Below are 22,271 nucleotides of genomic sequence, written 5' to 3'. Positions count from 1 at the left end.
AGCACTTGGAGGGGCTGGGGAGTTGAGCTGAGGGTCTCCTTCAGAGTAAGGGCCTGCTAAAAGGTGTTAACTCAGAGCAAAACGGAGGCTTTTAGTCAGAACAAACAGCTCGCAGTGCTGAGCTGGTCAAAGTATGCAAGATGCAGTGCTTATCCCTGCTTCCTGGCCCCCAGGGGTAGGGGTGGAGTTCATAATTGGTGTGCATTAAGCTTGTGATGATGTTGAAAGTAGAGTTTATAATGGATTTATGTTGAAACAGTTCTTATGTGTGTTTTTCAGAGGTGGAGGGTGGAAAGTCTCAGGCATAAATTACGGGGTTTACTGCGTTCACACACGAGTGCCCAAATGGTTCACGCATGATCGCCCAATCAGCTCATGCCTGAGTGCTGAATTAGCTCACGCTTGCACGCCCGGTTAATTCATGCATGGGTGCCCGACTGATTCATGCATGAGAAGCCGATTGCTTCACACTTGCACGCCCAATTAATTTACGCATGAGTGCCCAATTGAGTTACGCATGAGTGCCCAATTAATGTGAGGGATAAGAATTCGGAAAGTGCCACTGCTGCGAACCCCGAAACTGAAGCCAGATGCAAATTAAAGCCCCACCTCTTAAAGGCCCTCTGGACAAATTAAGCTATGCTGAAAACCAGGCCTTTGGTTCAGATTGAAAAGAATTGAAAACCAGCCCTCATTCTGCACCTGGGTGTACTTAGTACAGCTTTAACTTGGATCCTTTTCTAAGGACCCAGAAAGCAGCTGTGTGGGACATGGGTTTTCTCCACTCAGAGTCCTAGCTAGTCCAGCCTTTCCTCTGTCCTATTTTATTTTTGTGTTGTGTGCTAATCATTAAAACGTAGCTTCCCATCATACAGCTTCCTCAGCCAGGATGAAACGTCTATTCCTAATACCTATGGAAATAAAGATATTTTAAAAGGAAGAACAAAGTTAAACCAGCAGGAAAAAAAATCAAGAATACAAGACAGTTCACCGGCTGTTTCAGGAGGAAGCAGCAGTGCTATATTCTTACTTTTAATGGGTGCTGGAGAAAGGGCATTAGCAATGCCCTGGCATGGTGTTTCAGCAAACAAAAAGTTTGTCAGGGAAGAGCTGGAGGAAGAGAGTACAAAAATCTGTTCTAATATTACATAGGCTATGCTTTCCTTTTGATTCTTTCAAGACTTTCATGATGATAGCAGTTCCATCATCTAATTTCCATTTTTTGAAGGTCTCCACCGTCCTAATGTTGGTACCTCTCTGCTGGCTAGTATAGTTCCGCAGCTGAGGTCAGAGCAGTGAAGTTACCTTTGGAGGTTGGCAGAGAACAAGTGCTTCCTTGGGGAATCAGGAGGCAGTCAGGAGGGTGTTTTCTGTTTTTAGACTCGTGACCTGTTGATGCTTCTAAATTGACCTTTCCCATCTCTGCAGTGTTCTTCTGGAAACTTTAACTAGTGTCTGCAGGCTGCTTTTGGCAGAAGCATGATACGGTGAGTGTTTCACCAGCTTGCACCTCCTTTAGAATCTGTCTTTTCTTAGAAATGGACAAAACCTTGTGTCACGTATGGCCACACCATTGCTCGCCACTCCAAAAGCTGCCAGCCTAGGGGGGAAACCAAGCAGGAAAGCAAGCAGCTGTCTTTATAATTTGACTGGAAAATGAACAGGAGACCATAAGCTTGTCCATTTACAGCCTTTTTTACTTGCTCTCGACCTGATGCATACAGGTAGTTATGTATTTGAGCAAAATAATTCATTGACTTTGTTACTGATTTTGAGCCATTCTTATTTAAAGTGGAAATGGCTGTCTGTTCTATCTGTAGTACGTGCTTTAGGAAAACAAAATCCAGGATGTGGCTCACCTGGCTCTGATTTCCACAATGACAGACTTTATGCAGCCACAGAGAAACTGATTTTGATGGTAGATGAAAGAAAAAAAGAATAAATAGCAGACACTTGAGCATCTCTTGATGGCAGTCAGTATTCTGGTTTCTCCACCTCGGAATGAAAGTATCAAATTAGAGCTGTTTGGGCTTGAAGATGCAGAGTAAATCTGCCTGAGGACCTGGGTTCTGTTATTCTTATGTAGCTTAAACAGTACTTTACTCTGTGGGTGAGGTCCCTGATTCAGAGTGTACTTAGCAGGTGCAACCTGGCGAGAATGAAGCAATACAGCAACAAGCTATGGAGGAGTCGAGGAGTCAGTGTTTTAAAAAGTAGGCAGTAAATGAGTTATTGCAGGTAGAACAAAGTAGGGGCGTTTTCAGACTCTTCTGGAAAGTGTTTCTGGTATCACTGCTATTTCATTTTAAGCTGGAAGCAGAGAGACACTCGTGCACACATGCTCCTTCCCGAGTGGAAGGTCCTCACTTGAGTTGTCTTAGGTCTTGCTTGTAACAGGGACCCAGAACACAACCTAATTGTACCTCTGGTGTCACAAGCTTAGGGACAGCGTTGGATTTCGTGCTCTGCAGTGTTGTGCATGGTAGCAGAGCAGTAAACAGGGAGCAAAAACTTACTCGTCTTCGGGGACAGGAGGATTATGTGCACTGCCCTTGCTGAGTCTGGCAGCTGACCAAGAAGTTGCGTTAGCACCATCCTGTCATCAGACTGGCCCAGCTGCACTGCCAGTGTAACTACATGGAAGGAAAAAATAATAACGAAGGATGAAAGACTCAAAAAGCCCTCTGTTCATCGCAGGCTGCTATGCCTTTGCTGCCTAGTATTAATGTTGCAACGTGGCAACTGGATGGGAAAAGGCTGTGCTGCCCACACCCTGAGCTGTGAGGGCTTTGGAGAGAGTGTGGGAAGAAAGACCAAAGAGGGAAAAGTCTATTACAATGGCAGCCTGTAAAATTTTTATTGCATCTTTTACACATTCCAGGGGATGCAAGGCATTTTAAATTGGGCTGTGTGAACTGCTGCATCCTGAAGTCAAGAGTGCAGCTTTGGTGTGATGTTTGGATATAATGCATACTTCTCCATGAAGGACAAAAGAAAAGAGTAATGTCTAGTTTGGGTCCATCAGTAGTTCTTCCTCCTTCTCCATCCCCTTGAAATTAAAGGGTAGAGGATGTGAAGGTCTTAGGGGTCCTCCCTCTCTGCCTTTTGTTCTAGATCCTCTCTTCAGGGATTCAAACTCTAAAAGAGTATTTGAAACCGTTGGTCACAGAGAACAGACTGAATTTCAGAGGGCTGAGAGCTTGCTTTCCTCAGCTGACAGATGGCCTTCGAACCTTGCTGTACCAGGCCCAAGTTTTGTCTGTCTTCAGCAATTTTTCTTTGCTTCTCCACCACAGTCTTGCCAGAGTTTACAATGCATCGTAATCTGTCTGATTTCAGTAAAATGATACCTCTACGGAGTGGACAACCTGCCCCCTTAAAACCCTCTTCTCTCTCCCATGCTCTCACCTGTGAGTAGCAGCAAGAGGCAACTGATAGGGGGCCTGAGGAATGTGAGCTGTCAGGCCTGGGGCACAGCCCCTTCTAGGAGTTTAGCTGGCTAAGTTGGGAGTTGAGCTGTCAGAATCCAAGCTCAGCTTCTTCACTGATAAGAGCTGTGCTGAAGAAAGCTAAAAGGAGGGGCAGGCCATCGCTTTCCTTTGGGAACTACTCTCAAGCTGGGGCTTTACCGCTGGCTTCCACCCGTGCTGCACTGCACCATCTGGGATGGTCTCGTACCACCACGGCTCCAACCCTGACCTGGAACCACTGGCTGGGCTTCTCAGCTTGATGTCGGACCTACCCCATCGCTGCAGACTCACCGGATGATCATGGAACTGTACCCGACCACAGTCCCTGTCTCTTGCCCTGGACCTGCCATTTTCCATCCCAGCTCCGCGTTGGTGAGGCCACTGCGTGTGCCTGCTGTATCATCCTGCTCCGCTCCCAGCTCCCTGTCCTGTGCCAGTCTTCGTGGCTCCCTGACAGCACAGGTGGGCACCAGTGGTTGTGCCCCAGCTTCAGAGCAGCTCCCCCAAAAGGAGTGGCAGGATTTTGCTTCTAGATTTCTTTACCACAGCTCTTAACAGCAAAGGAGCTGACCTGGGACGCAGCCAGCTGAATTCTTTAAGTTGACGAAATCCTAGAGGAGGAACGTGCTCTAGGCCCTGAGAAGAGCATCGTACCTGTTTGAGCACCAGTCTATCTTCTCCCGTATGTGTAGCCCTGCATGTCTTGGCAGGCTGGCTCTGATCCATTTGCAAGTCTGCTGCATGCTCAGTAGCCCTGCTGCTCCCTCCCCGTCTTTCACAGTGGCGTGTCCCTTGCTCCACGTCCATCACACTATACAGCTCTTCCAGTTTTTGTGGTCACAGAGCCTCTCTTGCTCTCCTTTCAGTCCTCACTGAAGAGTTTAACAATGAATATAACACACTTTTAACTTTAATAACGTAGTCATCATGTGCTGCCAGAGAGATGCCACCGAATTCCAACCTCCCAAGCCTGTAAAATGCCCCCCAGCCTGTGCCCCCGTTGTGTGTGAGGGTTGGGGAGCTTTGAGCGTGTTTCCCTGCTGAAACAGGAGGGGCTGGCTCCTAAGTCTCCCCAGGGCGTGAAGTACCATGTCTTGCAGGAGGCCTGTGGCTGGAATGGTTGTGTTATGCTTCGTTGCTGAAGCCTCACTCAAGGCAGTGCTTGTTTTGGTCACTGGTTTTGGGGGTTGAAGGGGAGATGCAGGTAGCTACCAGCCTTTTGATGCAGTCCGTGAGAGAACCAGGTGCGGCAGTCCCGTCCTTGCTTTGTTCACATGTTTACCTGATGAACAGCTCCAAATTTTGATCTTTTATAAGTCCAAATGGCTAAGGAGCGAGTCGAAACAGTATACATAGGGAAAGTGGATGCATCTGTTAATGAGACATCTACAGCACATAAGTAGAAGATGCTTTCTTCTTTCGTCTTCCTCCTTCTACACCACCTCTCCCTGATGCAGCTCCTGCTTTAGGTCATGTTTCTCAGTGCCTCACGTTTTTCCACAATAACAGTTGTCTTATATCCTAATGTACACGCTGATGCTCTGCAGGACAAGGAGATGACATTTTTTCATCTGAAGGTTTTGCTATTTGCATTTTAGGCACTCAGAACTGTGGAAAAATAGAACTTGTGAGCCCTGTAGTTAAGGTATAGTGTAAGGTCAGTCTCAAAATGCAAAGGGGTTTAGGAACTGGCACCAGCATTTGTTTGGGAAGAAAAGGGACTAATTTATGAGGGGATCAACCCACTGAAAAGGATAATGATGAAATATACACTGTTTGGAAGTGAAGCACTGGGAACAGGGACATGGTGGTAAGAATGCGTGTGGTGAGTCTGTCAGGTAGACACAGTTAAACTAGCCTTAAATGAATTGGTGACAGCAGGGGTAAATTAGTCTGCGCTCAGCTCCCTCCACGCAGCCTCATCTACAGAGACACCTGAGCTGGTGGGTTTTACAGCTAACTCTGCTACCTCTGCACTACATACGTACCCCGAGGTAAAGAGAATATAAAGAGGGTTGTAAGGAGAGGGACAGAGCAAGCAGCCAATCTGCAGAGGGCAGAGGAGCTGGGATCAAAACTGCTGCTAGTTCTTTGAAAGTCATGAAAAGCCAGAGCCTTAGTTTGCTCACACAGACACAACTCCTCTGGGCTTCGGGGAGAAAAGCGTCTGAGAGGCTCTCATAGTACGTGCGCGGAGCCAGCCTTGTTGTGCTAAAAAACAAGTTCTGATTAACTGTGCACGTGGCAGGAATTTTGCATTGCCGCTAAAGCAATAAAAAGTCCTGAAAGGTTTCCATGACATTAATTTTAGTTCATTTGAGATAATCCATGTCGAGTTTAAATAATACATGAGATCTGTGCGTTGAAGACATGCGCTGTATCTCAGCCTTAGTGAAAAGAAATCTGCCTTGTTGACACCGAGCAGCCAAGCCAGGAGACAGGGCAGAACTAGTTTTTCATCGGAGTGTTGCTGCCTGTTTCTTCTCCTGGCTTTCATCTCGCTCTCCCTCTCTTTCCCGCCTCCCCTTTTTTTTGTTGATTGGTGTCACCTCACATGCTTAGGATGTCTGCCTGTCTGCTCAGAGTGTGAACACATTCCTCAGAATGCTGATTTGCTCGTTTCACACCAGTGTCAAAATGACTTATTAAATTCAGCACCTCCTGATACTCGCTGCCTGATGTGTTGCTATCCAAACATTAAATGACAATAAGCATATGCAGCCGCTGGGCCTAGCAAACTCATTTAGTTTGATAAAAATGTCATGGCAATATGCTTTAAATCACTGTCCTTTTCATCATTGTTAATTGCTAGCTATAGACCTCTTTACTGTGCTCAGTGCAAGTGTTAGGATGCTGCTCCTTCTAGCCCGATTAAGCATTTTTTCTAACTGTAGAAATCCTTTTTGGTGGCAGCGTTATTGCATCAAGAGATAGATTTTGCTCTTAATTAGCCAACATGCCACCAGGGATACTTCAGAGTCATGGGTGTGAAAAAGCCTCCAGCAGAGGCTGATTCTCTGGGATTAAAAAAAATAATATATCAGTGACTTGGGAATAATTGGCAGCTTCAGCGATGGTAAGTTGGCTCTAGCAGTGACAATATGTTCTGCTGTAATATCAATACCTGCTTCTGTCTGCTTTCCCGTCAGCTCTCTTCAAACTCAGCCAGAGCAGTTCTGTACCTAACAACGTACAACATGCGATGCTGTGGGTGGGGAACCACTCCCCACCTCTTCTGCTGTCACTGGTGAGCTGCATAGCTTTCCTAAGGCATTGTGAACACAGGTTTTGTTTGTTCTTCAAGAGAAATGCAGCTTTTAGGCCATGCTTACTCATTAACAGATAGTGTAAAACAAGAAAAAATTATCATGTATGTAAAATCAATAACAAAAATCTCAGGCTGGGGCCCTAGGGGAATCCTGCTGCCACCTGAAGTAGTTGGGACGAATCCAGACATCATGTATACTGTTCTCCCCTGGCTGCTGGTGCTCCTCTGGAGAAATCAGTGTCCTCAAAGGCCAGCAGTGATGGAGCCACAGCAGTCTGTTCCCAAGCATCCATTTCCTAACTATTAGAAGGCCTTAGATCCTCTACCCTTAGCGCCTTCCCCAAATTTTCTCTATGACAAGCTGAACGTGTAACTTCTTGCCCTGTTTGCAACAGAGGAGGAGGACAGATAACTCCCTGCCTGTTGGCAGTGGCCCAGTTTGTACTGGCAGACTGTTACGCCATCCCATTCAGTCTGCCCAGCAGACTAGCCTGTCCAGGGGTCTTCCTGCTTTTTCTTATAGCTCCATCATTGTAAACTCTGAGCTCAAACCCGAATGTATCTGTTCATTTCTTGTTACTAGCCATATACTTAATTTTTACTTCTTACTTTGAATTTTGTCTTTAAGAGGTGGACTCTCCTGTGGCCAGAAAGACTTAAGCTACTGAATTACACTCAATATTTTGCATGCAATAACTCAGTACCTAAGGCTGGCCAAATTTTTGGTGCGTGAAAAGGATTTCTGCCCCCCAAGAAGGCGACGGCTTTTTTTTTTAAATAATCCATTGACTTCTTTTGTTCCTAAAGGATGTAAGGTTATTTGTTGGTATATACACACACAGTTAGCATAGAATTTCAGAAATCTCTTTAAAGACACCTATTTCAGACTCCTGGGATGACTTTAAAATAAACTGATTCAGAGCTTGACCAGATGTAATATCTGAGAGAACAATTCAGCCCAGTAGAATTAAAATAAATAAATGGTCCTGCATAGGACTAAGAATTTTATTAACAAAGTATATTCCTAAAATACTTTTGTGATGCGATCAGCTTTTCAAAAGGGGGCACTTATGTGCGTGGAGAAACCCGTCCAGCTCACTGTGTGAAAGTGTGAGAGTTTGTGGGTCACACCGTGCTGCTACCTAGGACTATTGTAACACTTATGGGCTCAAACCTATATTCCTCAAAGAAATTAAATCCAAACACTTCTAATTTGGTAAATGTGTGCTTGATTTGAAGCTCACTGAAATCAATGGCAAGTCTTGGGATGTGATCCTAATTGTCAAGGAGAACTTGCAATTACTTAGCACATCTTCTAGAGAGAGCGATATGATTTCAGCAGTTAAGGATGCTCTTTTCCAAATGGAATGAACTCTAACACATCCCTCACACTGCGAGCCTGTCAAGCTGTAGGAGACAGATATGTGATCAGGCATGCAGCGGTGCCTGTCTGGTAACAGCAGAGCAGGGGCTGTAGTACGGGTGTCAAATGAAATGAGAAGATGGCCGGACTGTGCAGGGGCTATCTCCTGCAGATAAAAGGCTGCTGACCTTTTCGCATCAAGCCTGGAGAGAAGGGTCTGGTTGAGGGCGGTATGCAAAAGCGTTGGCAAGAGGCCTGCTTCGTTAAGGCTGAGCTCCTTTCTCTCACCTTAGGGGAGTAATTTAAGATGTGTCTATCACACTGCTGAATCTTCACAGGTATGATGGATTATTCCTTACAAATGGAACCACAAGGAAAAACATTCTGAAACGTTGAAGTGATATACTTAATTTCAAAAAAGTCAGGAGTGCTTTTCTTTTGAGCTTTTGAAGAAGTGTCCTATTTTCACCATTAGCTGCCCTTATGAAGGAGTTAATCAAAAAATGAAGTGGGATAGTTTTGGTGGGCAGTAAAATCTTGTAGTGAGCAGAAAGAACGGCAGCTATATTTTGATGTGTTGTCATTTGGTTAGCTGATATCTAAAGAATTAAATAAAAATATTGTCTTTTTTTCTCCCTATTGTTGATTTGTTCAGAAGCAAAAAGATATTTTTATCATTCCTAGTAGAAACCTAGTTTTTAGCCAACTTTTTTTTGTTCATGTAGTACCCCACCAAACAGCTATGGTTATAAGCCAATCTTGTAGACAATTCCTGATGCATTTGTAGAGCTTATATTACTTGCTTACAAAGTTTGCATCTCCTCAGCTATTTCAAATATCTTTTATTTAACTATCTTCCTACAGATAGGTTGTCTGTGATGTAACAGGTATTTATCGATAAGTCTTTCTACTTGTGTGTGTTCAATTTGGTTTGTAGTATGAATAAAGCATTAGGTATTACAATGCAAAATAGCTTTGTCATTTTTTTTTCCCAGTCTGTGTCAGCCTTGATTACCTTACCAGGCTTGCATGGTTTGTGGGCAGGAGATTAGAATTTGCTAACAGGTTTTATCTGTGTACCTGAGAGTAATACTTCTTGCACTTCAAGTGGCAGAAAAGAAACCCTGAGCATCCATGTCTCTCCTGCTCTAGAAACTGGGGTTTTACCACTGAGAGCAGGTTGGGAAGGTAATCCTGTTGTAGCAGTCCAACAAACAGTAGGAAAGAAAGGGAAAGGAGAAAGGTAAATGCTTCAGGCAACAGTTGACATCTATCCTATGATGTGAATGGGGTGTATTTTCCAGGCTCATAAAAAAATCTTTTAAAAGGGAAGAACAAGCATGACAAAGGTCAGAAAGACCAGAAAAGAACAGGACTTTGCAGAGGATACATTAATGTAGCTATGACAAGTGAAAAGATTTTTGATGCTATTTTTTAATGTCATTCCAGTAGTATATTAATGCAAGCAACGAGTTATTTTTGGTATTTTACAGACCAGCCAGGGAAGGCACTGCACACAATAGCTTGGAGGAATAATAGAAGGCTCAGAGAAGACGTCAAAATCTGGTAAGATACTGGGATGCGGATGCATTTGGGAAGGCTACAGCAATTACAGTGCCTGAGTTAATCCAGAGCTGACTGTCAACAGAAAGTCCCTACTTTGTTTCTAGGGAAAACTAGAGATCATCTTGTATTTCTTTTTTTCTTTTTTTTTTTTTCCTGGTATGTGATGGCAAAACAGTGTTGAGAGTCTGTGATGATACAGAAATACACAAGAGGCTGATCACTTTTAAATTCCCATACTATTTTACTTTGATAATTTTCAGTTTTAATTCTTCTCATTCATCAAACAGTTTGGATGTGGTATTTGGGTTGATGGAAGGGAGCAGTAAAATGGAGTGAAAATACTCATATCAAAGAAGACACTGAAAAGATGTGGAAATTGGGCCGAGTCAGGTTTCCATAGTTAGAATAAGAATCTCTCAAATAAACAAGCAGAAAATTGTTCTCATCTCTGGTGCCTGTGAGTCTGTTAAAGTAAAGTAGAACTGACAGAGCTACTCACAATCTCCATGTTTGAGTTAACAGTGGTGCCATTCAGACAACAGACAGAAACTCCTCTACATACATATGCACACATTTTTGGAAAGAATTACACACTTTTGCAGAACCGTTATTAGAAAAATTCCCTGAGATAACTGTTTGTTATTGATGCTGAAAATAACATGACCATACCCATTTGCACTGAATACTGATTGAGCTCAAAGCACTTCGGAATGAAAAGGGATCTCAGGAAAGCTCTGCCATCCAAACGCAGCGTGGTGAGGGCTGGCGGGCACGAATAAGGACAGCTTTCTGGCTGGTTTGTGACGAGTGGTAAAGAGTTAAGTGAAACCTGAAAACTCTTCGTTTGTGGCACTGCTGCTGTGCACCCTATTCTGGATAAAATCTGTTGTCACAGCTTTATCATCCGTGTAATCAGGTGTGATATTGGCTCTGTGTAGCCCCTCCTGCCTGCTTTCTCCTAGTTTATGCTGGGAGGAAGCAGAGTAGTAAGAGAAAGAAAGGGAACAGAAGCGTTTACTTGGTATGAAGTGCTGTTAAAAGGACATCTATGGGCCTCTTACTTCATACGGTTTCATTCTGTAAATGGCACTTGAACTAAAATATTCCCTTTCATCTTTCTGACAGAAATATGACACAGTAATTCTTTGTGAAAATGTAGATGATACGCTGCAGTAGTTACAGTGAGTTAGGATTAAGTGGCAAATGCCTACTGTTAAAGACTTAATTAAAGACACAATAGCTCTGGGAGGTCATTATTGTAATTACAGTGCTGCCTATATTGTTGTAGCCAAGTACATGGTTGTAGTATCATGTTATCTCTACATAGTGTCCTGGTTTGATGAGGCAGCTATTGCACACATTCCATACAGGATCATTCACACAAGCCTTCTGCTAGTCCATTTAAGCTTGAAAACCCGTTTCAGGGCTCAGTTTACCTTTACCAGTTTTATATGGATATAACTTCATCAGCTTCAGTGCGAACGCTTTTTTTTTAACCACTTTGTGCTAGAGAAAAATTAGGCCTTTTGGCTTTAGTTAAAATCTGTGAAAATTATTGAAAGGGCTGAAACATGACCTTTGTCCTAATGCTGTGTATGTCAAGTGACTAAGAAGAAATAGTAGATCTTCTCTTGGTTTGATCAACAGATAATTTGAAGACTAGATCCACCACTCAGGAATCCAAAGAATCTGTAAAATTCATTCTTGAAATTAAGGAATTTTAATGTCTCACGGTAACCATTTTCAGCAATGTATTTGAAGGATGTTCAACATATTCATCTTTCCTAGAGGCAAGATTTTCCTCTAAAGCTTCAAGCAGTAGGACTGCTGCTGCTTATGGCAAAGGAGAGCTTCACAGCTGACTAATCTCATGCCTGGAAGTACCTTGATCCGAGTTTTGGAAAGGGGATTACAATACTACTGAACAAAGAAAGGTTAAAGATAATGTGGATACCAGTCCAAGTACAGTCAGGGCAAGATGGATTTCAGGGACCTCTGCCTGCATTAGGCCTGTATGGACTGCTGAAATAGCTTTTGTTACCCACATTTGCTGGCTAAAATCCAATATGAGCTTGGGCCACAGTGGCAAGGAGTTAGAATTCTTTCACTGAGAAGTTTTCTCTCAGAGGACTTAAAAACAACAACAACAACAACAAACAAACAAAAAACCAACAACAAACCAGGTATCCAGCCTTTCAGTGGTCTTCTATAAATGGTGGCGTTTAAAGCAAGTCGTCTTGGATCTTTGAGTATTGAAGAAGGACCTGAAGAGTGGAACACTGTCAATAGGAGAGGCAGAGGCACCCCAGAAGACTAACTGAAGGCTTTATTTCTAGAGGTGTGAGGCTGAACTTCAGATCAACTCCCACAGAGGTGAGCAGGAGAATTTTTGAAAATTTTATTTGAACATTCCCAGCATGTGGAAGTATCCCATCTTTGAGGCTATCAAATAAGAAGGGTGCCAACTTTCTTTTCCTTGCTTATATTACTAGTGTCCAGCAACAACAAAAAAAGTTCTTTTTGCATTGTAAGCTTGGGGTTGAATTTATCTCATTTTGGCTATCTTAAAAATGTGGTTTGTTGTAAATAAAACACACACTGAAAATGCTTTATTCATTTGTAGGCTGTGCAGGCTGTAGTCTCACTGCTTAAACTTCAGTGAGGAGGTGGCTTTCATTTTTGTTAATCCTCCTTGAGGGCAACCTTACTGCTTTGTTACAGGTGGAAGCAAGCACACAGAGCGGGCTCCATGTGCTCCATTGGCACAACCCTCTTCCTCCAGCTCAGAGGAGAGCAGTGAAAGCTCCAGTCTCCTTGATGCTTGTTAACACTCTTCTCCTCAGCTGTCCATACCTCCTCTTGCTCAGTGGCTGTAATGATAAGTTCTGTCTCTGGGATTTCTAGCCTTCACGGATAAGTGGCCAGTTACGATTTTTCCCAGTCGTTGCCTACCCGAGCTGAACGAATGCCGTTTTCCATCTTCCTTCAAGACAGCCTCCTTAGTTCCCTGACCACTTCTCTGTTCCTCCTTTTAATTAATATCTATCCTCATAATATCACATCCACAAATTAATGTAATGATTCTGGATTTGAGCTATCTAGTGAGAGGATTATCAGCTTTGTGCTCTCTGCTGGGATATTGTCTGCTACAAAATACTGGCTTGGCTTATGTGCACGTAATGTTGCCTTTCAAAGCCTGTGCTATCTATTGCTTCTCCTCACTTGGTGGTCTCAATATTAGTGTTTCTTGGGTTTCTTCTCTCCACAGTGCAGGTCATTTTTAGATTATGCTCCCTCCAAAGTCTTATGCCTTAACTTGTCAAGGGGTAACTAGCTCTCTGACAAAGATCCACAGTGAGGAAGGCATAAAATAAACATTTGCTTTTTCAAGAGATTCTGAATGCACTGGAGCATGTTTCTATACTGGAAATAACTCTTTCTATAATGTCTTTTTTTTTTTTTTTGGTGATTCTTTATTTCAGAGGTAAATCTTCTCCTCAGTAAAAGTGGGAAGGTACTAAATTCTTGAGGAAGACAGGTTTGTTAGGGCTTGAAATAATAACATTGCTTGAATGAGGGACAGCTGAGAGGTATACTTGAATTATACTTTCATCTAATCAGCCCAGCTGAATCTGGTGCTGAGCTCTGTAAACCTGAATTCATGAGTAATTTCTAGTTCTGGTGTCCATTCAGAACATGTCAATTTAATGAGGCTGCCCTGTAATGAATTAAAGTTATGTGCCAGTGCTGGTAGTAAAGCTGCCTCTTTAAAATGCACATGCTGTGGCAGGAGGTTGGCAGAGAAAGTTCGGATGTTGCTTTCCCATTTTTTTCTTCCTCTGGCTCCTTATTTTTTTTTTATCCTGTCTTCTGTGTCAAGAGAAATTGAGAAGACAAGAACTCTGAGCTTAAATGAAAACGGATGAGGTCTTTCTTATACCTTTAGCTTATTACCCCTGACAATTAGGCTATTGAAATTATTGGTCTATGCTAAAATTAAGTGATGTGCTTTGAGAGTAGTTTATTTGTTCAGAGAACAGCCAAAGCAAAGGGAGGAGCACTTGCATCCGTCTGCTAAGATTCTGCTCTCATGTAGAGTGATAATTTTGAAAGAAATGCTCAAGGTACATGGTCTTTCAAATCATGATATCTCTTGACAGTGCTGTCAGGATCTCTAATGCTGATCCGGCTGCAAGATGGAGAGTAGATAGATGTGAGAGGAGGTGGCCATTGGCGATGCTGTTTAATTTGAGCCTGAGAAATATTACTTGCTCTGGCAACACATGAAGCTTGGAAACTTGGGAAAACTATTGGATCTGTTTGGCAAGTTATTTTTATTTTAAATCTGTCCTTCTCCTCTTTTTTTTTTTTTTTTTTTTCTGTAATAAAACTCTTCCAAGGCTTTTAGTTTCTAAAAATTGGAGGATGGGATTCTTTTTTCCCTATTAGTTGTTGGAGGCTAAAGAGATGAAGCAGGAGGAAAATAAAACAGAGGACCACAGCCTAGAAGATGAAAATAGATTTTCTTTTTAATAAAGGAAATTCTGTCCCAAATCCCCATCTAACATGTGTTTTTCATGTATAGATATTTCTTTAAGAAAACAAAAGATTATTCATTGAAAAAAGATTAGGTTGGGAGAGCACTGAACAGCTCTAATTGAGTGCGCCACTTGATAGCTGCCATATGTTTGGGAGAATGAAGTACATTCTCCTTCTGGTTGGCCAGGACAGCCCCTCTGAAGCTAGCCAAAATCTAATGGGGCTACTGTAGTATCTTGCTATTTCCATAACTAGAGAATGGGAATAGACCGAAAGGGGACAACTAAGTCCCAAATAACTGTGTTTAGAGTTCATATGTTTGTATATCTAATGACATACACATGGCTATCAGGATTGGCTTCTCGCAATTTTTGGAAATGTGGGGTAAGCACCACTGGGTGATATTAAAGCTGTGGCAAAGGATACTCAATTTCTGCTCTGTCTAGTGACTCCAGTTCTAAGTATACGGGAGGTATTTCTGATTTCTGCCAGGAGTCATTCTGTTGGACGTGGTGCTTTTACACTTGCACAAAACTTAGTGCTCTCTTTTCTCATGCTAGCACTGCATAAAAGGACAGACTTTATCACTTTTAATGCTCTATGATGCTTTGTAGATCACATTGCATTATTATTCTTGGCAGAAAAGGCAGTTAGTTCATGAGGAAGTGAGAATGAATATTTACCTGTTGGTATGCCTGTGTTAGAATTTAATATTCATATATTGTCCCAGAATGCAGTCTTTACAGACTGTCTAGGTCTACTTTTTTTCTTGTGTCTATTCAATCTGTTAGAATTTGGAGTTTGCTTTATTCTGGTTTGTTTTATGGTTGCACAACATGCATCACAGGCTGCATTGAGAAGATATGTAAATTAAGCTAATTCCTGCTGGCCAGTCATATTTGGGCCCTTGATATTTGTAATGCAGAAAACATGTATGGGTGTTAGCTTTGGAAATGTATATATTTTTCTTCCTAAAAATATACCCATTTTACAGAATTCTCTCAAAATAGTCAGACTGGAAATTCACAATATCTTCAATACATCCAAGATCCAGCTTTCTCTAAAGCAATACCGAGACGGATTAAAAGATTTTTTCAGTGCTAAAAATAGATATTATTGTCTTAAATTCAGTGAACAAAGCTAATTGAGAATTCAGCTGTTGCCTCAACCTCATGTGTATTAGATGCTAGAGGGGAACAAAGATGACATTCCCAGAGAAGAGAGTTCCAGAGAGATCTCCCCTTCTTATCTGAGGGAAAGTTAATGCAACTGGCTGCTAAAATAGAATTGCTCCAACACAAGTATGATTTTAAAATAACTACATTGATTAACAACAATTCCTATAAAGAACGCCATGTTAATACCACACATCTATGTTGTTGATGCCATTAGTGTCACATGACTGCTGTGAAATTCCAGATAAGCAAAATGAGGAGCATCCCACACTGATAAAGGAAGGCAATTGGAGCTGGAACATATGACAACTAAAGCCAGGGATGCAAAATAGATATCAGTAGGTAGATCTTCACTTGTGTCTTTTATTGGGTGATTTTTTTGTTTGTTTTCCTCATCTGAGAACTTCTGTTTCTCATATAAGCCTGTTTATCGTACCAAACCATTCCAGGATGGCCCAGATCAGGCTGTGTCAGCTACTTCAGTGTGCTGTTCAGACTTGCCTTCCTCTGTGCTGCTATTGCCACTGCTTTTCCATTGTCTGGATGTTAAAGGTCCTCAGTGCTCTGATTACACAAAGGGTTATTCTACCTGTAAAAGCACCAGCAGGTTCAGTTTTGCCTTCCTACCTCTGGCTCGCTTGCATTCCAGGACTTAGTACATGAAGTTTTGTTTTTAACTTGCTTTTCTCTTTCGCATGTTACCTTCCTTATCTAATTCTTTCTCCAGCCTGTCATGCCATTTTCATCATTAGAGGTTTCTTCAGTACAACTGGCCTTCGGACTCCTCACTTGTAAGCAGCATGTCTGGCTCAGCACTGAGGACTGTGCCAGGCAGCAGGTTGGGTTAAAGAAAGAGTCTTCGATCAGTTCAAATTCATTAGGATTTCCTTGCAGTCATGCACGTTTTTTTTTCTTTCCCACACAAACTTATACTTGCTTCACATTCAATGTGGCGGTGTCTTCAACTTCTTAATTCATCTTACCATTTTCAGGTAGCAAACTCCATACTATTGCACTCTCCTAGGCACACAGACTACTCTTTATCTTCCTTCCACTCTTTCCATAGCTCATTGTACAATCTGGATTTCTCTGTTGATGGGTGAATGTGCTCCGTTGTTTGGAAATATTTTGTTGGGGTGTGGAGTTGTGGACAAATATCATTTTATGACTGTGCAAGACTGTTGATATATATAAATTTCATAATCTGCGTATGGAAACACAGGGTTTTTTAAACACAATTTCTGGAGAAAAGCTACTTTGTTTGACATATATTCTCTCCTCTTTATTTTCTTTCAAATTTTACATTTACAAAGAATATTGGCCATTGAATTTTCACAGAATTTCTTATGAGATAAAATTCTATTATATGGTAAAAAGGTAGATTTAGCTGATTCCACTGTTCTGCCCAAATGCTCATTATCAGCCTTTCAACTAAGCTGAAAGTTGCCCTGCGCATTAAGAGTCATTTCCAAAAACTCAGGATATCACAATTTGCCCGTCACTGCTAAATTAGGGGGTTTAATGAATTCCAACACAAAAATTCCTAGGATGGTTGTACTAACAGCAAGTTGCATTAAAAGGACTATTTTCCTCTACAGGGATTTCAGTAAAGAGACAATGTTTATTTTTTCAGTGGAAAATTGATTGTAACTAAGAGGATACTTGGCTTGAAAGTGGGAAATTATCATATCATATGATTAAATGAAAGCTTACCTTGTTATAAGGTAACTAGACATATCCCAATAGAATTGAGACAATGTTTGATTAAGCCAGATTTTCCTACTTTATATTCAAGGAACAAATTAAAGAATAATTGAGATCCTTTTCAGATCTTTTATAAGCTGAATATATAAAGCTGCAGCTCCAGGTGGCAAAGCAATTAGCTGATGAATAAAATCAACCACACTGTCATTCGTCAGATGTTTAAATTCTATAAGCCAGATAAATTAATGTGTTCCTTAAGCCAAATAAACGGTCACGCTCTTCATGTTACCACTGAATTCCCCTGGGAATGGGTCTGGGAACATGTTGATAGAAAACCTAGGAACTATCTCATCAGAAGGGTCATAATTAAGTTGCCTGTTTTTGTGCCTAAAATAAATGTTCCATTTTATTGAAAAGATGGCTATAATGATGTGCTGTGCTTTATCAAATGAGAGGATAAGAATTTAAATCAAGCACGGTTGCATGCCTCCCTCTCACTGGAGAGGGGATTTTGGCCTCTGAGCTGGATGGTGCTGATGTGACGCAGTCTTTGCCAGGGCCAGCGATGCTGTGGGAATTTGTGCAGCTCCTGTCCTTGTCTCTGCACTCTGTGAGGTTTTGGGGGATGATGTACGACGTGAAGCGGGTAGAGCCATTGCTCTGTCTGCAGGGCAGATGTGCTGAGCTCCTTCCTGCTTCACACAGGACCATCCTCCTCCTATAGAGTCGTCCACATCAGCTGCCCCTCTGGCTCCTGGCTATGGGATGGGAAGGCTGTGATCCGTAGCAGAGTTTCATTTGCTTGTGCTAACGCTCAGTTTGGCTTTGTAAGTAACATTGGGGCAATTGAGTGAGACTTATTTCACCTGAAAGGACCTATTTCTCTATCAGCAGCTGAACTGGAACTGGTTTTTAACTCCATCCTTCTTGAATGTGAGTTTATAAAGTGGGATTATACTGTAAAATGTACTTCTCCCTCTATCGATGAGTCTGTCTGAAATGGTAACGTGGCCCTTCAGGCTGTTTGATAGTAAAAGTCCAGCCAACAGAAGCACGGCCAGAGCTTGTTTTAAAGTTCTTAATACTTTAAAAGAGTTGGTTGGCAGAAAGCGTCTCTATTTCCCTACAGACCTGCTGTCTTAAGTGATTTTGCAAGTGTCTAGCTCTTCATACCTTTGGCAACAGGAAGGAGATGGACTTTACTACTTGTGATGAGTCTGCAGACAGAGGAAATGTAAATGCTGGATTATTCTGGTGTTTGTTTGTAGATGGAAGAAGGATATGATCAGACAGTAGCATTTTTCTTGCAAATTTGAGGCATAATATTTGGCTGGGTCTTTGGGATGGAGCTTGCCAGCTGGACCCATGTGTATTAATCCTCTTCAAAGATTTCTATCATTTTCATTTTTGCTTTGCTAATCATGTTGTTTTGATCTTTTCTTGGGTACTCCATGCACTTCGTTAAGAGACTTTGGGTAAGTTCCTTAGGTGATTATACCATTAAATGGGTGATATTGGGTAAAAGTAGTCTTGCATTGCATAATTACTCATCTCTAGTGGAATGTTACTCTTCATAGTGATAACTCTGTGTTGGTATACCTGTCTGTAACATAGTGCCGGAACACTTGAAATGTGGTTTCTATGTCGTGGTATGTGTTTGCTTTCACCTAGTATTTTACAGTCTCATGGCTGATTTCTGCCTAAGAGGGATATACTAAATGGCTGTTCCTTAAAACACTTGCTTATTTTCTTTCTTTGTCAAGAAAGAATGCTCTGAAATGGGATGTATGTGTTCTGCTCTAGCTGCTTGATTTTTGCTCAGTAATTATTACTGCTGAATGTGTTCCTCCTCTTTGGAATGATTGCCTGTACTGGTTTTTGGATACTTCTGCTTTTCAGACTTTTAGAAACGGGAAATAATGAATGGGTTATCTTCTATCCAGGATTTAACGAAACCTGGAAATGCACTGCGGACTACTGTGTGCAGAACAGCATGATGAAGCAGCTGTCATAAATCACTTGAGGAAGGATGAGGTGCCATTTGAAGTCCATTCAAGCCCAGCAGTTCTATGTACAGAGAGCAACATACTTTGATTTGATATTTTGGGTCTGTTTTATGGACTCCAGGTCTCTCTCTAATGGTGAACAAATATCATTAATTCACATTGGAAACTTGATTTTTTTTAAACTTACATTTAAATATCTAGTACTCCAGCCAACTAAAAGTAGTTGTAGGAGGTATTTATTTTGAGAGGAGTGAGATGTTGGCAATCAGTGTAGAACAGCAAGTGTTGACAGACTTTGTTATTTACAGATGCCTTTCACAGAAATTTTGTAGAAATTTCAGTGAGCTTGTCAGTTCAGCTTTGCATAGCTCTGAGAACATACAGTGGAAACCTTTATGTCCTGTGATGGGTAGAAAGGCGGGATTAAAAACACTTGGGCTGGTCTGCAAAAAGGCTGAGAAGCAGCAGTTGGGCTCAGTGATATTTGTGTAGAAAATCTCTTGATTACTTGACTAGCCTGCAAGTGATGAGGTTAGATCTTAGTGTCTGAAACTGGAATTTCTTGCAGAGCATTTAATTTTCTAATTTAGAAATGTCCAGTAGCTAATTTCAGTGATCCACAGCATTGAGCTAGCTGTATTGTAATACAGGTTCATGAGAAGGAAACAGTTACACAGGTGAGAGCAGCAAGAAACTTTCTGATGATGGAAAGTGACTAAAAGGTGTCTGAGGAATCCTTCACACTGCTGAAGTAATCGTTTATATATGTCATAGTCTTACCTGTACCCCTAAAGACAGTTATGGCCTTCATATCCCTGTTCCAGCAGAACACTTCTCTTTGAAGTAAAGGAAGCTACTTACATGCTCCAAGTTCTGCGTTTGCTGCAGTACCTGCTGCCCTGGTGCCTTTATAACTGCTGGGATAGGTCAGCTGATGTAGCTGGCATTAACAGTGATGCTAAGATGAGATATGAGCATCAGTGTGAATTGGTCTGTGCCACGGAATTTGCGACCCGAAACAGTTCAGAAGCTGAGGGAAGTTGAAAACGGTTCAAGGTCATCCAAGAGGAGATACAGAACAGGAGGCATACAGCAGGCCTTTCTGTTTGTCCTGTCGGTATTGTAATTCCTCCAACTAAAAATGTTCTGAAGTTCTGGGCCAAATCTTTCCCTGCTGTTTTCATAAAATAAAACCTTGACTCTTTTGTACTGGTGTAAGTGGAAGCAAATCCTGTCCATAGTCTGTCTTCACTGATCACTTCCAACAGCAGACACCTGGGACTGATATCCATAATAAATTATGGATAGTGACATGAGATTCTGACTAGTTTTTTGAATATACAGCTGTGAATTATTTATATCTAGGCTAAACTAAAAACATTTATTACAAATAATGGTAATTACAAAGTCAGGTCTTTAGCAGCTATCTGTGTTTATGTTCCCTTTGCATTGCATGTGAAAGATGTTACTGTCTTGCAGGTTTAAAAGGAATTCTTTTGGTAGAAAGCTTATCTATACTTGTAAGTAGATGAGAACAGCACAGAATGTGGTCGTCATCTCAGCATCAATAATCACTGAGAAGAACAAATCCGTGGTTTTAAAATTGGCACAAATGTGGAAACATTTGGCCAAGTGTAAACAATCACCTCTCACAGGACTTACTGAATTCAAGATAAAAGCATAACAAGAGTTTTCCTCCCATCGCAGGAGAGCAGTTATAAGAAAAAAAATATTACTTCGAGTTTCTTGTGCCTAAAAACAAGTGAGTGGAAAATCTTTGTCTTCCCAACATTGTTGAGTACAGTTGTCAATTTGTGGGTTTGAGGAAAGAAGGAAAATGAATAATAGCCCCATATTAGTATTTACTCATGTTTTACATCTGCTCAGTCAGATGAATGGTATCAATTCAAAAAATTATTTTCAAGTCATGCTTAGCTTGAATCTTCTGACTCTTTCCGTACAAGTTAGTTGAGATAACATTCTTGCTTACCATTTAAGAACCTGTTCAAGTACTTTGCTGAATCTGGGCTTCATTACCTTTACAAAAAGAACAGAAAACAGAGAATCCAGTTTCTCTCCTTACACTATTTAGGAGCTATGAAAAGTTTCGTTGCTACTATAAAACTTGACTTTGTAGGTAAGTTATCCTACTTGTGAACTTGCTGTGCTCGCTTCCTGAAATTTTGTACATCTCTAAGGAAAGAACAAATATAAAGTGTTTTTTTTTTCCTGGTGCATGCTAAAATTACCATTTTCCTGTATTTCTGTCTTCAGTTGCCTCCTATCTCCCTCCCAGGTCTCTGGTAATATTCACCTCTCTATAGGGAAATTTATAAACGTTAGGCTTGTGTGCAGTTTAATGTGTACGTATAGCCAAAATCTACTTTCTTCCCACTGAGTAACCCATACATCACTGAAGGGTTTTCCCACACTTTGCAAAAACACATCTTTTAGGCAGTATTTTGATGATATTTTGGAGGCCAATTCAAGCCCCAAGTGAAGACTTTTTCTTCCCATTCCCTTTTTCTGCCCCCTGGAAGTTTTCTGCTACTGAAAAACAGTTGAACAGAAGCTGCAGTGCAGCTGTTACCAGTTTAGTATTAAAAAATTGCAAGAAAATGAGGCCCAGTGTTATCATATTAATAATATATTAGCATATACGTGTATATCCTACAGGACAGAGAGTAATGTATAGTGTGAGTGGAGGCAACATAAATAGCATTGTCAGGGGACAAGCAATTATATAGCTTACAAGTAGCAGAGCAAAGCAGGAACCGCAGGGTAGTTTCTGTAATGAGAGATGATGCAGTAAATGGTTTATATTCATCCTTGTGTTGTGTCCTATTTTTATTTATATCCTCTCTGCTTATACCATGATTAAAAGTGTACCTGTGTTCCACAGGAATGACGCAGAAGACTGCAGTCACGATAGAGTTATATGGGTTTTTGGAGTGCTTTCAGACAAACTGTTATGGTGTTAAAGGATCATTTCTTTTACTGCCTCAATGTTTTGCATGTTGTAATCCAACAGCAGAGTCATTTATTCCAGCTGGTGGATTGTGGGGTTAGGCACAATTCCCTTTATGTCCACTGAGGAGATGACTGACTTCATAGTTCACTGTGCCATCGTTTTCAGAAGGAACATCAATTTATAGCTAATGGTAAATTCAGTCAAAAATC

The 22,271-nt window shown here is 41.4% G+C and overlaps 1 protein-coding gene across 1 annotated transcript in view; it reads left to right on the top strand.

Moving 5' to 3' along the window:
• MEIS1 (Meis homeobox 1) overlaps nucleotides 1-22,271 on the top strand; it is a 435,557-nt gene that overhangs the window by 9,259 nt on the left and 404,027 nt on the right. Inside the window, exon 2 of the mRNA XM_083828210.1 lies at nucleotides 9,595-9,667. The gene's annotated coding sequence lies outside the window, so the exon portion shown is untranslated. The remainder of the gene's footprint in view (nucleotides 1-9,594; nucleotides 9,668-22,271) is intronic.

The sequence above is a fragment of the Anser anser genome, assembly GCF_964211835.1.
Source record: "Anser anser genome assembly, chromosome: 3".
Classification (NCBI taxonomy): domain Eukaryota; kingdom Metazoa; phylum Chordata; class Aves; order Anseriformes; family Anatidae; genus Anser; species Anser anser.
The sequence above is the reverse complement of the archived record's forward strand: the minus strand, read 5'-3'. Positions and strand labels throughout refer to the sequence as shown.